Source organism: Sciurus carolinensis, chromosome 12 (genome assembly GCF_902686445.1).
Source record: "Sciurus carolinensis chromosome 12, mSciCar1.2, whole genome shotgun sequence".
NCBI lineage: Eukaryota > Metazoa > Chordata > Mammalia > Rodentia > Sciuridae > Sciurus > Sciurus carolinensis.
In genome coordinates, this window is record NC_062224.1 from 115,795,378 (window position 1) to 115,808,854 (window position 13,477).

General features: G+C 48.0%; 1 non-coding gene across 1 annotated transcript; it reads right to left on the reverse strand.

The window, feature by feature from the left end:
- Positions 1-805: 805 nt before the first annotated feature.
- On the reverse strand, positions 806-882 carry Trnat-ugu (transfer RNA threonine (anticodon UGU)). Its single transcript has one exon. It is a non-coding gene; the product is annotated as a tRNA-Thr (tRNA).
- Between the last annotated feature and the right edge of the window lie 12,595 nt (positions 883-13,477).

Sequence of the window (13,477 nt, forward strand, 5' to 3'; positions counted from 1 at the left end):
CATCTCTGGCCATTGTGGTGGGGGAAGAGAAGTGAAGAAACCCTGCTGATGGTCTTTAAATGTCATATGTGGAAAAAAGCAATCATGAAAAATTTAATGAGTAAAAGATACAAAATGAAAATAAAAGTTCCTTTCCTTTTCTTCACACCAGCTCCCAAACCATTGGTAACTGTTTTCTGTTGTTCAAGCTGGTTCCACGCACACACACACACCTCATCGATGCATCCGGTTATGTTCTTACTCTTACATTGCAGTTTCTTCTTTTGGTTCTTGAAGATCAGAGCTACCATCCATCACAGGCATTTACTCCTACTTATTAACCCGCCCCACTCATGAATTCTAGGTATTTCCAGTGTTTTGCTTTTGTCAAACAATGTAGCGACAAACATGATTATATGTGGATTTTGCTAAACATGTGCAGCTCTGCCTCTTGGGTGAACTTCTGGGAGAGGGAGTACCAGTGGAAGGAGATTTGCATCTTTAATTTTGACAAACACTGGCGAATTTTCCAGACAGAATGTGTAGCACACAGTTCCACCCAGGGCTTGGGAGCTCCCCTCAGGCCTGCAGCACCAGGGGGTCCTTGTGCCTCTCTTTACCAATCAGAGTCAGAAAAAACTCATCTTTATATTCATTACTGTTTTGATCACTGCATTTATTTGATTATGAGTCAGGCTGTGCATCTTATGCAACCAGTTGTGTTCATTTTTCTACAAACGTTAGGTAATTTGACCATTTTTCCATACTGACTTGCAAAACTTGTTGATAACTGAAGAAGTTAAACTTCTTTTTTTTTTTTTTTTTTTGGTGGGGCTGGGGATCGAACCCAGGGCCTTGTGCTTACAAGGCAAGCACTCTACCAACTGAGCTATCTCCCCAGCCCCAGAAGTTAAACTTTTTATCGTTTGTTTTGCAAATCCATTTTCCCATTTGTCATTGATCTTTTTACTTTGTTAATGGAATTTTCCCCCCATATAGTTTTTTGAAATATTTATGTGGACAAATAGATTAATTTCATTTCTCTATGATTTCTGGATTTTCATCTTATTTAAAACAATCTTTCTCATCATATAAGTTCCTCTAGAGATTTATTTTATGCTTAAATTGTCGATCCACAGCATTGATTTTAGTGGAGAGAGGAATGGTTTATTTTTAACTTTGCAGGCATTTTTATTGTTTGAGTTTTCTAAAATGAGCCTGTGCTTCTGTAATTTAAAAATTCCAGTAAATAAAAAAAGATGACAAGGCGTAATAACCCACAGGACCAAGCCTGGAGACAGAAAGAACAGGTAAGGTCTGTTTTAATAGTCTCGAGCAGGCTGTTTCTTCAATACACTGACCACCTATTATTTTTCAGGCCGGTGCTGAAAGATATAATAAGAGCCCGGATTGAAAACTGACAATGGTAACAGGAAGGAGGGGAAGGATTGATGGAAGTGTTCTTGCCCTAGACGATTGCCATGGCAACGGGAGCCGAGTCATTGCTATGGAGACACAGTGCTTGAAATTATGACTAGAGGGATAGTGTGACACAGTTGGTGAGGGTTCTGGAAAAGGTAAACAGGAATCCTATAGATGTTTCAAAATTACACTGTTGCTGGCCAAACCCGGGTTATCGCCTGGCTTCCTCCAGCGTTCTCTCGTGGGGAGGCTAGAGACTAAATAATTCAGACAACACAGATTAAGAAAGCACCAGCTTCACGTGGCCATTGCTACTCCTGACCACACCAGCTAGGAGGAGGATTCCACTCGCGAGGTTGCCACCCAGTACGACACACATTACTACCATGCCCTCGTGTCCTGGAGCTCTGACCCCCGTTCTGCTCGCTTGTCGGAGATTTTCTCCCTGCAGCAACCGTGGAGACTTCTGTCTGTCCAACAGTTAAGGCCGCAGGAAAACTGACCTGTTTGTGTGGGGGCTTGGGAACTTCGATCAGGGCTTAAGCTACGCCGCTGAGCAGCTGGGTGATTCTTTCGGGTGGCAGACTTCACTTTCTCTGAGCACAGGGAGGTTGCACGGATCACTGTCCGAAGGGTAATGCCTCTTTGCCCTCCTGCCCGCTTCACCTGGAGCTTCCGTCCCCATTCAGGGGTGTGGCACTGCAGGCAGTCGCAGGGCAGGGGGTTCACTGTGCTTCTGCTGCCCCCTGGCTCTGCTGTGGTGCCTGCTCATGCCACTGCTGCCCCTTGCTGCCGTGTCCAGCCACCACCTCAGCCTGAACAAGGCTCCCGCTCTCCTTCTAAGGCTCATCCCTGCCTCCCCAGTTACAGCTCAGACCAGGCCGTCAGTCTGTGTGCAGATTTCACTGAAGCTCAGGAATAAGCAAAGGGAAACCTGTCTGTTACCAGATGAGGCTGCCTTTGGGACCAAGACCCAGCTCAACCTACTCCAAATGACTGAGGCCAGTTTACCTCCAACCTGGACTGCCTTCTGCAAATATGCTTTCCTTCTTGTAAAACTACCCTGTAATTTTTTGGGGGGCGGAGAGGGGGTACCACGGATTGATTGAATCCAGGGGCACCTTGCAACTGAACCATGACCCCAGCCCTTTTATTTGATTTTGAGATAGGGTCTTACTAAGTTGCTTAGAGCCTTGCTAAATTGCTGAGGCTGACCTCGAACTTGTAATCCTCCTGCTTCAAGCCTCCCGAGCTGCTGGGATTACAGGTGTGCACCACCACACCTGGCTCAATTTCCAATCTGAATCATTGCAAATGTCTTGGAACTTGCTTCCTTGAATTCAGTCTAGTCAATATTCAGGTTCTCCAGGAATGTTCGGGGTCTCCGGCCCACAGGGATTTTCGACCCTGTCTGGTTCTGTAGGTGCCCTGCCCAGTGAGTCACCTATTAGGGTCGGAGGTGGGAGGGCGGGGCACAGAAACTAGGAAGAGTCACCTGGGAGATTTGAAAGCTACGTGATTCTATTCCCAGACACTCCGATTTCATTACTCCTTGCGGCCTGGGCAAGGAGTTTTCAAAAATGTTCAAAGTGATTCTAACCCCAAAGCTGAGGACCACTGCTTACACAGTAGGGCAAATTAAATAGAAGTGATTTTCTGTTGGAGCAAGCACAGTCCAGTAATCTCCCTTGGTCATATCAAAAATGGAGGGTAGACACCATGCATTTTGTGGTCTCCCTTGTACTCTCCAAGGCAACCAGAAGGAACTGAGCCATCGTCCTAGCCTGGCTTGTTCCTAGGTATCCACTAAATGATATAGAAATGGTTGGAATAGACTAGGCATTGGAGTAACTCATTTTGACATACTAAGTGCTGGTAAATGTGTATTAACACCAGTTATCCGGTCAGAAGCTTGCTGTGCCAGGCATCAGGACACATGCAGACAGTGCCTCCTTCCATTGGCAACAGCAGAAAAACCTGAGGCTCCTATTATTGGCATTCTACCAAGAATCCAAACCAAACAACAGTAACAATTAAAACCCTGTCATTCAGACACTTGCCAGCAACACATTAGATACTGTGGAGTTCAAGGCTACCCACTAGCCCATCATAGCTGGAAAAGATACTGTCCGCTTTGGGCAGGAATCCCACAGTTTAAAATGATGGCCACAGAAATAGCCAATCTTCAGGAACCTGGTTTACACAAGCTGTACCCTCTTCATACACCAGTGTCAGCAGGGGTTTCCTGCAGATGGTGGTCATGCAGAAGTAACCTGGGTGGGGCCTGCTTCACCTTCCTGAACTCTGAAAGGAACCTACTGGTCAGATACCACTTTCCAGGATTGAACTCTATAACCCACCTGCTCACTGGGGAAAGGCAACACACAGGTATCAGATATTGGTGCTTTAAAAAGTGCCGTCTGTAGAGGGGTCTCTTGAAATGTGGCTAAGGGCATGCCTGAGCTCCAGGCAGGTAGATGGCTTCAGCCTTCCTGGCTGAACATCACGGAGTTTTCATGATTCTCAACTTGTCTTGGATGGAAGAAGTAGATAGGGGCACCTACAACAGGCTGAGCAGCAGAACATAGCAGCTAGAGGGTGAACTCTGCAGCAGGATTGCCAGGCCTCAGATCCAGCTCTACCACTTACTAGCTGTGTACCAGAGGGCTAGTTTCTTTACCCTTTGTGATTTAGTCATCTCTCTGTAAAGTGGGACTACTACTACTGCTACCTATCATAGGGTCGTGGTGAGGATTAAATAAAGAATTGAAAAGTACATACAGTTGGCCCTATGTCCCTGTGGGTTCCCCCACTGCGGATTCAGCCAACCACAAACTGAAAATATTTAAAAAGTCTTGTGCCTGCACTGAACGTGTGGAGTTACCTTTATCCTGTAAAGAATGCAGTAGAACAGCGATTTACATGATATTCACATTCTATTGGGTATTATGAGTAATCCAGAGATGATTTAAAGCATGTGGAAGGAAGTGAGGAGGTTACATGCAAACACTGCATTTTACACAGGAGACTTAAACCTCTCCAATTCTGTCAGCTGTGAGCCCATCCCTCCTGGATACCAAAGGACAGCTGTGCTAGTAAGGTTGGCAGCTATTAAGTGCTCAGTGGAGTCCACCTTTTACTGCTGTGGTTGTGATGTTAGAAAAGCTCTGGACTCTGGTGTCAGTCAGCCTTGGGGTCCAGCCTTGATTCTGCTGCCTGATGCGCACTGGACAAGGGGACTCTGCTGAGCCTCCTTTCCTCACCTGTGTCGTGAAGACGGCGGCAGGTCTGCCTCAGAGGCCCGGGGTTTGGACTACAGGAGGCAACGCGGACTCGTAGCAGGCAGGTGCGCCGTATCTGTTAACTGCCTTTATTCCCAGACCCGACAGACAGGCACAGGGGCTTTCCGCTCCATCCCGCCTTCCAGGTCCTCAGGGTCGGGTAGACTGTCAAGCCCCCTCTGTAGACCCCTGCCGTCACCACCCAACTGATGATGTCCTCTTTCTTGGTCCTCAGCTCCTAGATTGTTCCCGAATGTGGCAGCTCTGCAATTTCTTCCCGTAGGTGACCACCCTGCGGGATTCTGTAGTGGTTTTGAGCCCATCTCTGTCGTTCTTGGAGGGCCTGAAAAATCCCACCTTTGGAGGGCCGTGGAGTGTGAGTCCAGAGGTCAGCACTTCAGGCAGGATCTCCTTGAAGGACAGGGCAGCGTTCTCTGGCTGGGCACGGAGCCACCATCCGGCGGCCGCGCTCCCTGGAGCAAAGGCGAGGGCGCACCGCCCCCTGGCGGCCGCCGGCCGGAGCCCCGGCTTCCTCCCGAGGCGGGCGGCGCGGCGACCTTCGCTGGTGGCCCGGGGCTTCCAATCTTCGCTCTGCTTCTCAGAAAATGGCGCTCTGCGCAGTTTCCTCCACCCAAAGCCAATTCGGTGCTCCTACCGCAGTGGCTGCGTCCCGACCTCTGCGCCGGCGGCAGTTCGTGGAGTCCTGCCCGCGCGCGGGACAGGGCCCCAGGGCAGGACGGCAGGTCCGCGCTCCAACTTTAGAGAGCCCAGGACTGCCCGGCAGGTCAGGCCGAGGGGCCGGGCCGCGGGTGGGCTGGGCCGCTGACTCCCTAAGCCGCCTGCTGCCTTTAGGCCTCTGGGCCGTGCAGGACCGACGCCGGCCGGGTGGGAGGACCGCTTCCCCCGCAGAGCCCCGGCGGCCCTGGAGACCCTTGGCCGGGCGCAGTTGTGTGGGGCGAGCCCTGACCTCCCAGACCAGGGGATCTAAAGTGCCTCTTTAAATCAGAGACAAGCAGCCGAAGAGCCAAAGAGCCGGGGAGTCGGAAACCCATACCGTGGCCTTCCTCCCAGGGGTGACCCTCCCGAGTTTCTGGAATAAACACAGCAAATTAGGCCAGAAGCAGGTCTGGGGTTGTGGCTCAGTGGCAGAGCGTTTGCCCTGCATGTGTGAGGCACTGGGTTCCATCCTCAGCACCACAGATAAATAAATAAATAAATTAAATAAAATAAAGGTCCACTGACAACTAAAAAATATTAAAAAACGTAAATTAGGCCAGAAGCAGGGTAGGACACCGGTGGGGGAGTTCCTTGATATGTGGGGAGATATGATATTGTACCTTGAGTCCTCTGTGAAGCAAGAAGGGGGGTGGTGGCAATCAAGGGGTCAAGGGGTCACCCACCTGCAGGAGCCCATCCTGAGCCTGGCAAAACAACCACGGGTCCAGTGAGCTCCTGGAAGACCTACAGGGATGGAAGAGCATGCAGGAAAACTAGGTGAATTAACAAAAGTAACTCTCCAAGATACCAGGAATCCAGGGAATCGAACTTTTAAAAAAACCCTGCCCTCTTAGCCATGGAGAGAGCATGCTCAGATGGCATTACGGGAATTTTCTCAGATTTTCAAAGAGCAGAGAAAGACGCCCCATCCCTTAAAAGAAAAAAAAAAAAATGTTTGAGAGAATAGAAAAAAATAGAGAAAATTTCCCAACTCATTTCATGATGTTGAAGCCAGACTTGGGGATAGGCAGTTAGTGTAGAAATAGGGGATTGGGTCAGATGGAGGAAACGGAGGCCATAAAAGCCATCTGCCTCTGGAAGTTGGAGACTGCCCTGGAGAATGTAATGTCAAGGACCTGCAGAGCCCATTGATAACCAAATTTACCTGCCCTTGTCAGAGACTACAGGCAGGAAGATGCTGATTAATGCCCCCTGGGCCCTTACCTGGCTGCATCACTTTGGCCCTCCCACTGCCCCATCCACTTTTCACTATTTACTTCTCACCTGCAAAACCAGGCCTAATCCCATAGGCAGGAAGGAAAGAGATAAGGGGGAGAGAATGGGAGAATAAAACCCATAAAAAGGACAAGATTTGCTCATCCCATGGATTCCGCCTTTGGGTCTCCTTCTTCCACCCGGGAGAAGTCTGCTTTTACTTTTCTTTAATAAAGCTTAATTTCCACTCTACATTTGCCTCAGCGTGCTTCTCTGGAGTTATACTTCAGCACCTGAGGAAGCAGGACTCGTCACCGGTAAAGAGCGGTATCAATGTGACATATAATTTCGATATGTGCAAGGATGCTAAGAATTATTAAACAAATTTTACTCATGATCATAGTAGTAAAACATGATCAAATCAAATACAGTGATGTGTTATAAATATGTATCATGACCAAAAAGGATTTTTCCTGAAAATACACGTGTGGTTTAACATCAGAAAAGAATCTGTTAGTGTAAGTTACCAGACCAAAAGGCAAAGTAGAAAACCCATTTCATTCCCTGACTAAACACAGGAATGAATTTGTGTCTTGTGATGGTCAGTTTATGTGTCACCTTGACTGGGATGCCTAGACAGCTGGTAGGTGTCATTTTGGGGGTGTCTGTGAGGAAGAGATCACCCTCCCCATCTTCCAACCCAGAACAGAACAACAGGTGGAGGAAGGGTGAACCCTCTCTCTTCTTGAGCTCGAACAGCTGATTGTTCCTCCTTGGACATTGGAGCTCCTGGTTCTGAGGCCTCTGGACTCTGGAACTTACATCAGTTCCTCCTCCTTCCTCTCTGATTCCTCAGGCCTCTGGACATGGCCTGGGAATTACTTAATCAGCTCTCCTGCTTCTCCAGCAGGTGCTGGATGGTGGGACTTCTCATCCTCCATAACCACATGAGCCAATTATCATAAGTCCCTCCCAGAGGAGGGACGCTGTTACAGTGGGGTTACAATGGGTTGATGTCCTGATAAGCTCATCATTATTTGAAAGTGTCATAAATGAAAAGCATCTAACCAACTGAGGAGCCTAGCAGAGCTCCACAGCACATGGTGGAGTTGGGTTGTGCCCCTTGTAATCCCCCCTTTGATTGGGCGCTGTGAGTTGAGATGGACTGCTGCCCCTGCCCAACCACCAGGGACAGTGTTGTATTGCATATGGCTAGCCCAGTAAAGAAATTTGAAACTCACAGTATGTTTTCTACTGAATGCACATCGCTTTTGCACCATTTTGGAGTTGAAAAATCCTAAGTGGAGTTGGCCCAAGTTTGGGATGGTCTGAGCGGGTGAGCCCAAATGCATGCACGTGCATACACACACGTTTCCTGTTGGCTGTTTCTCTGGAGAGCCCCGAGTATTCCACACATCCAAGTAATATTTCCTGGTGAGACTTCCCGTGAACTGGGAATAAAGGGCATACTGCCAAATGCACAGCAGAGATGGTCCCTGGGGCAATGAGAGGGCTGTGACAGCCAGATGCCAGGCAGGGAGGCAGCTGCCAGGCTACTGCTCCAGCTGCAATGGAACGTTCAGGGTTGAGCTGTGCGGGGTGGCTGCCCTAACCACATGTGGATAGTCAAATTCACATTCCAACTTAATTAAAAATTCAGTTCTTGGGTCCCACTGGCCACGTTTCAAGTGCTAAAGAGCCATGTGCGGCTACTGCCTTAGATCACCAGCTCCCGAACGTGCCCATCCATGTAGAAAGGAAGTTCTGTTAGACGGTGCAGGTCTGGCTGAAGTGGAAGCACAGCCACCACAGCAAAAGGCTCTCAGGCGAGAAATAAGAGGCCCGCGTCGGAAAGATAAAGCAGCCTCCCCTCACTCAAACGCTGTCCACACGGAACATCGGAGAAGAGCTCAGAGGACAGAATCCATGGAGGAGTCTGGCTCCTCACAAGATCAACAGAGTCCTCACGCCGACACAGGGTGACTTCCGGGCCTGACACCGTTGCCACAGGCTTTCTTACACTCTCACACCTCAGAGAAAGTGCATCTTGAGGACACTCCCAAGGTATCCCAAGGTAAGCAGCAGCATCTCCACTTTGAGAATGTGGAAACTGAGTGACTGAGTAACTTGCCCAGGGTCACACAGCTGAAGTCCAAGCCAGGCCTGAAGCCTCAGGCTGAGTAGCCCTGGGGGCTGCATCCTGACGCCAAGCTCACTGCCCATACTGAGCTCGGTGCACCAATGAGGTGGACAAGGTTCTAGGAGGGACGAGTCACAGAACAAGAGATGCGCTCATAAGGCAGCCCGGTTTTTGTAATATATAAAGCTGCTTCCGCCCATTCCTTTGCAGCCATTTTCCCGGCCTCCCAACCACTTGTCAGTCTGTGGACATCCTGGCTAGCTATTGGTTCATCAGTCAGCTTGCAAGTGTCCTTCTCCGTTATTCCCGTTAGCCCGGCGGAATCCAACTGCCATCTTTCCCTTCTCGTTTCTCTCTCCTACACACTTGCTTTTCCTCCTCTCACTTTCCACTCTCTCTAGCGCGCGCCCTTTCTCTTTCCTTTCTCTTTTCCTCTCATTTTCTCTCTTACCCTGCAGGGAGGCACTGTTTGCTTAATAAATTCCCTTGTGTGATTTCCCGTGTCCGGCATGGATTTCTGGGAGCTATTGTTAAGCCACAACTGAGACCAGGCGTTCGGAGCGCCAGTTCCATCAGAGGGGCTGGAGCTACCGCAGTCCCGAGCTGAGCTGCATTTTTCCTTACAGTTTTAAAAGGAAATCAGGCACAGAGCCAACGAAGGGTGTAAGACTGAGTGCCTGACTCTGGGGAGGTCCCGGTGGCCAGGATGGAGGTGACTCAGGACACCAGCAGGTGGACCACGGTGTCCTGCATGGGACAGGGACAGCTGTAACTCCAGGCAGCGAACACCCCCGGATTTCAGCCAAGGAGCCCACTGGACCTCCTGAAACTCACTTCCTGAGTTCCCCCCTGGGGCCATGTTTTGGGGCAGCACAGAAGGCACTCTCTCTCTGGGCGGGCACTTGTGGCTTCCCTCCCTCCAGCCACCTTCTGGCATCGTTTCCCTGTGACACTGGCAACCCAGTGACCTGCACCTGCCCAGCATGTCCACTCTTTCTCCAGCGCTTGACCTCCATGATGTACAGAAGTGTTTCTTGGTGTCTGGAGAAGCTCTCATCCACGTAAGAGTAGTGGCCAGAGGTTTCGGCCAAGTTTTCAATTTCAGGTTGGCTAACTGCTTATAGAGGTATGAAGAGGGTCTGTCCAATGTGTGCAGCTTGACGACGCGTGTTTGGAGAGGTTTATGAAAGGGCCTCATAAGTCCAGGGCCAGCTCCACCTTTGATAGGAGCTCTTGAAGCTGATTCCCCAGCATCACCGTAGCCTGTTGCGTTCTGACACCATCTTAGAGCCAAGGGGATCTTGACTGTCAGGCTCCCAGAGTGAGAAGAGGAGCGGAGAGCTGCTTCTGAGGCTCTTGGGGGCACAGAGATAACCTGGGGCAGCCTGCGCGTGGTGCCCATGGTTGATGTGTTAGCTCTCTGCTACTGTAACACACACCTGAGATAAATTAACCTAAAAGAGGAAAAGTTCATTTTGGCTCACAGTTTGGAGGTTTAGTCCATTGTTGGCCTCATTGCTTGTAGGCCTGCGGGGAGGCAGCCTGGTAGGGTGGAGAGTGTGGTGGACCAAGCCTGCTCCCCAGGGCTGGGCAGAGAGAGAAAGGAAGAGGAGGTTGGGGTCCCCTTCAAGTGCACACCCTCCGTGATCTGCCTTTCTCCCACCAGGGCCCCCAAAGTTTCCAGCATCCAGAGGACCAAGTCTTCAACACATGGCCTTTAGGGTACTCTGGTCCAGACCATAGCGGTTGGCCAATTCTCTGTGCCTCAGGAGCTTAGTGATCCCACCCGGCCCCACAGCCTCCCCCTTAGCTGAGTAGGTGCTCCACCACACCTCTGTTCTAGAATTGGAAGTAATACTTGTACATTGCCTTGAACATCTCTGATGGGGGAAGGAAAATATCTACAGGATAATTCAACAAGTAGATCGAAAACACTAATATTTGTATGATTCTTTGCATTTTGTACACAGTTGACTGGCTTCTAGTTGCCTCCATTTGTAAGCAGAGATTATGCCCACTCTATTTCTTAAATGTTGGTTCTCTGTTCTAAGACTCCCTAACCCTAGGAAAAATGCTCTGATCAACTTAATTACAACCAGGATAGAATGAAGACACATTGAATAACAATGCCCACTTCTCTGTGGGGTTGTGTATGTGTCTTTCTTTCACTGAGTCCCTAGATACCCTACATTTCTCAGGGTTCCAGGACTTTAGTCTCCAAGATCACTGGAGAAAAGGAAAAAGAAATGTAATAACTCTGTACTACTGCCATAGGCTAATGTTTGTGTCCCCCAAATTCACATGTTGAAGCTGTGACTCTCAGCAGGACTGTATTTGGAGAGGGGTCTCTAAGAGGGTATTGAATGTTAAATGGGCTTATAAGGTGGGCCCCTGATCCGACAGGATTAGCAACCTGCTAAGAAGAATCACCGGAGAGTCCACTCTCTCTCTCTCCTCCCATGAGCATGTACCAGAGAAAAGCCATGTGTGCTTGGAGATGGCCACAGCGAGGCTGCAGGTGGGAAGAGAGCCCTCCCCAGACACCATGCTTGCTGGCCCTTGATCATGGACTTCTAGCCTCCAAAACTATGAGATAGCAGTTTCTACTGCTTATGCCCCACACTGAGGTAGTTGTTATTGCAGCCTGAGCAAACTGAGAACCTAGAACGCTTCAGGTCTTAAGCTGGAGCCTCCAAACCCTAAAGTGCCCGTGGATAGAGCTGTTTCAATGAAACAGCTTTAAATGTAATCCTATGTAATTCATGGATTTTAAAGTGTTATTCTTAGAAGGGCTCCAAAGTCATCACTAGATAGCCAGTAAGACCCCTGGCATTAAAAACAAACAATTAAGGTTAGAACCACCTTCTGGCAGACATAAAATACACAAACGGTACACAGTGCATGGAAAGATGACGGCAAATTTGTTGTAAACCATAAATTTAAGTAGATTCCAAATCCATGACCTTTAACTGTATTACAGTCTATATATGATATGATATAGATGGGGGAAACATTATATGGAGTTTTCTAAAATATTTAATTCTAACACACGTTTCTGTTGAGTGTGGGCCACTTGCACCTCTGTGTTCCGTCTGTGGAGGCGTCACGTGTACAGCCTCCCTGTGCGCACACAGGCGCCGAGAGAGACAGCAAGTCTCTCATGGCAAGTCCAGTAAGGAAACTTAAAGTAGTACTAATGACAGTCTAAAGCTGGCCCGTTAGCGTCCCTCCTGTACCACAGAGCTGCCAATGTCTGGAACAGAGAGAACACAGACATCTGCTGGCCATGCTTAGAGAAGAAGGCTAACGAGTCAACACTAATGGTTTAGCTCTCCTGTGTTAGGTCTCAGCCCTTGTAAGATGGAGTCTGTGGGCCACAAAGAGCTTGAAAGAACCTTAATATTGTGTCTGGGAGAGAGAATAATCATTTGCAGACTCTCCAGAGCTGGAGCATCTCACAACTCCTGTAACCCCTGGACCCTGCTGGTGGGAATGCAGTCCCCGCAGCTGCTGTGGACAACTGCAGGGCCTCAAAAAATTAAAAGTAGACCTACCATACAATCAAGTGATCCCACTTCCCACTATTTATCCAAAAGAACTGATATCAGGGTCTTAGAGTGATATTACCACTCTCATACTTATTGCTACTCTATTGACAATGTTCACCATGTGACGAACATAACTGTCCATTCAAAGGTGAATGGATAAAAATATGTGGTGTATACACGCACGTGCGCACACACACACACACACACACACACACATAACAGAGTACTATTCAGCCTTGTAAAAGAAGGAAATTTTGCAATATCTGACAAGGAGGGTGAACCTTGAGAACATAACGCTAAGTGCAGTAAAGTCACCAAAAGATAAATATTGCATGGTCCCACTTACCAAAGTTATATGAAATAATCCAATTCATAGAATCAAGATGGAAGGGTGGTGAGCAGGAACCAGGGGAAGGGAAACTGGGAGTTACTAATAATAGATTTTCAGTCCAGCAAGATGAATAGGCTCTGGAGATTTGCTGTTCAGTCAGGTAACTATAGTCAACGATGATTGTCCAAAGGGTAGATCTCATGCCAAGTGTCCTTACAATAAAAAATTTAATGAAAAAAAATCAAAAGAAACCAACCAATGCTTAAAAAAATATAGAATGAGAGGAAGGAAGGAAGCAGAGGCCAAGTTTTTGTGACTATATAAGTAAAATAGCTGTGAAAATAAACTTTTCAGGCAGTTTTTCTTTGTAGTGTGTTTGCATACAATTATCTTTATGAAGGAAAGAAGTTACATAAAAACAGGTAAAATGTAATAATCCCAATACCGTCCATCTTCAACTACCCATCCTAAGGAAATGCATTAAGAGGTACTGATAATGTAAATAGTGAAAATTCTTATTTGATATGAGGAGAACACATACACATCCATCTATCCACCCAGAGAAATATTCATAAACGCAGTTGTTTCTCACCATCTGTGTAGGACTGGTTCATGATGACAAAATCTGTGGAGACTCAAGTTTCTTACATGAATGTTGTAGTGTATTACCTACAAGAATCCTGCCACACATTTAAAATCACCTCTAGATCACAAGCAAAACCAATAAAATGTAAATGGTATGTAAATAGTTGCATTTTTTAAAGGATCGACAATAAAAATGTCTGTACATGTTCATACTGATACGATGGTTTTTCTGCTATTCCTTTTTTTTTTTTTTTGTAGT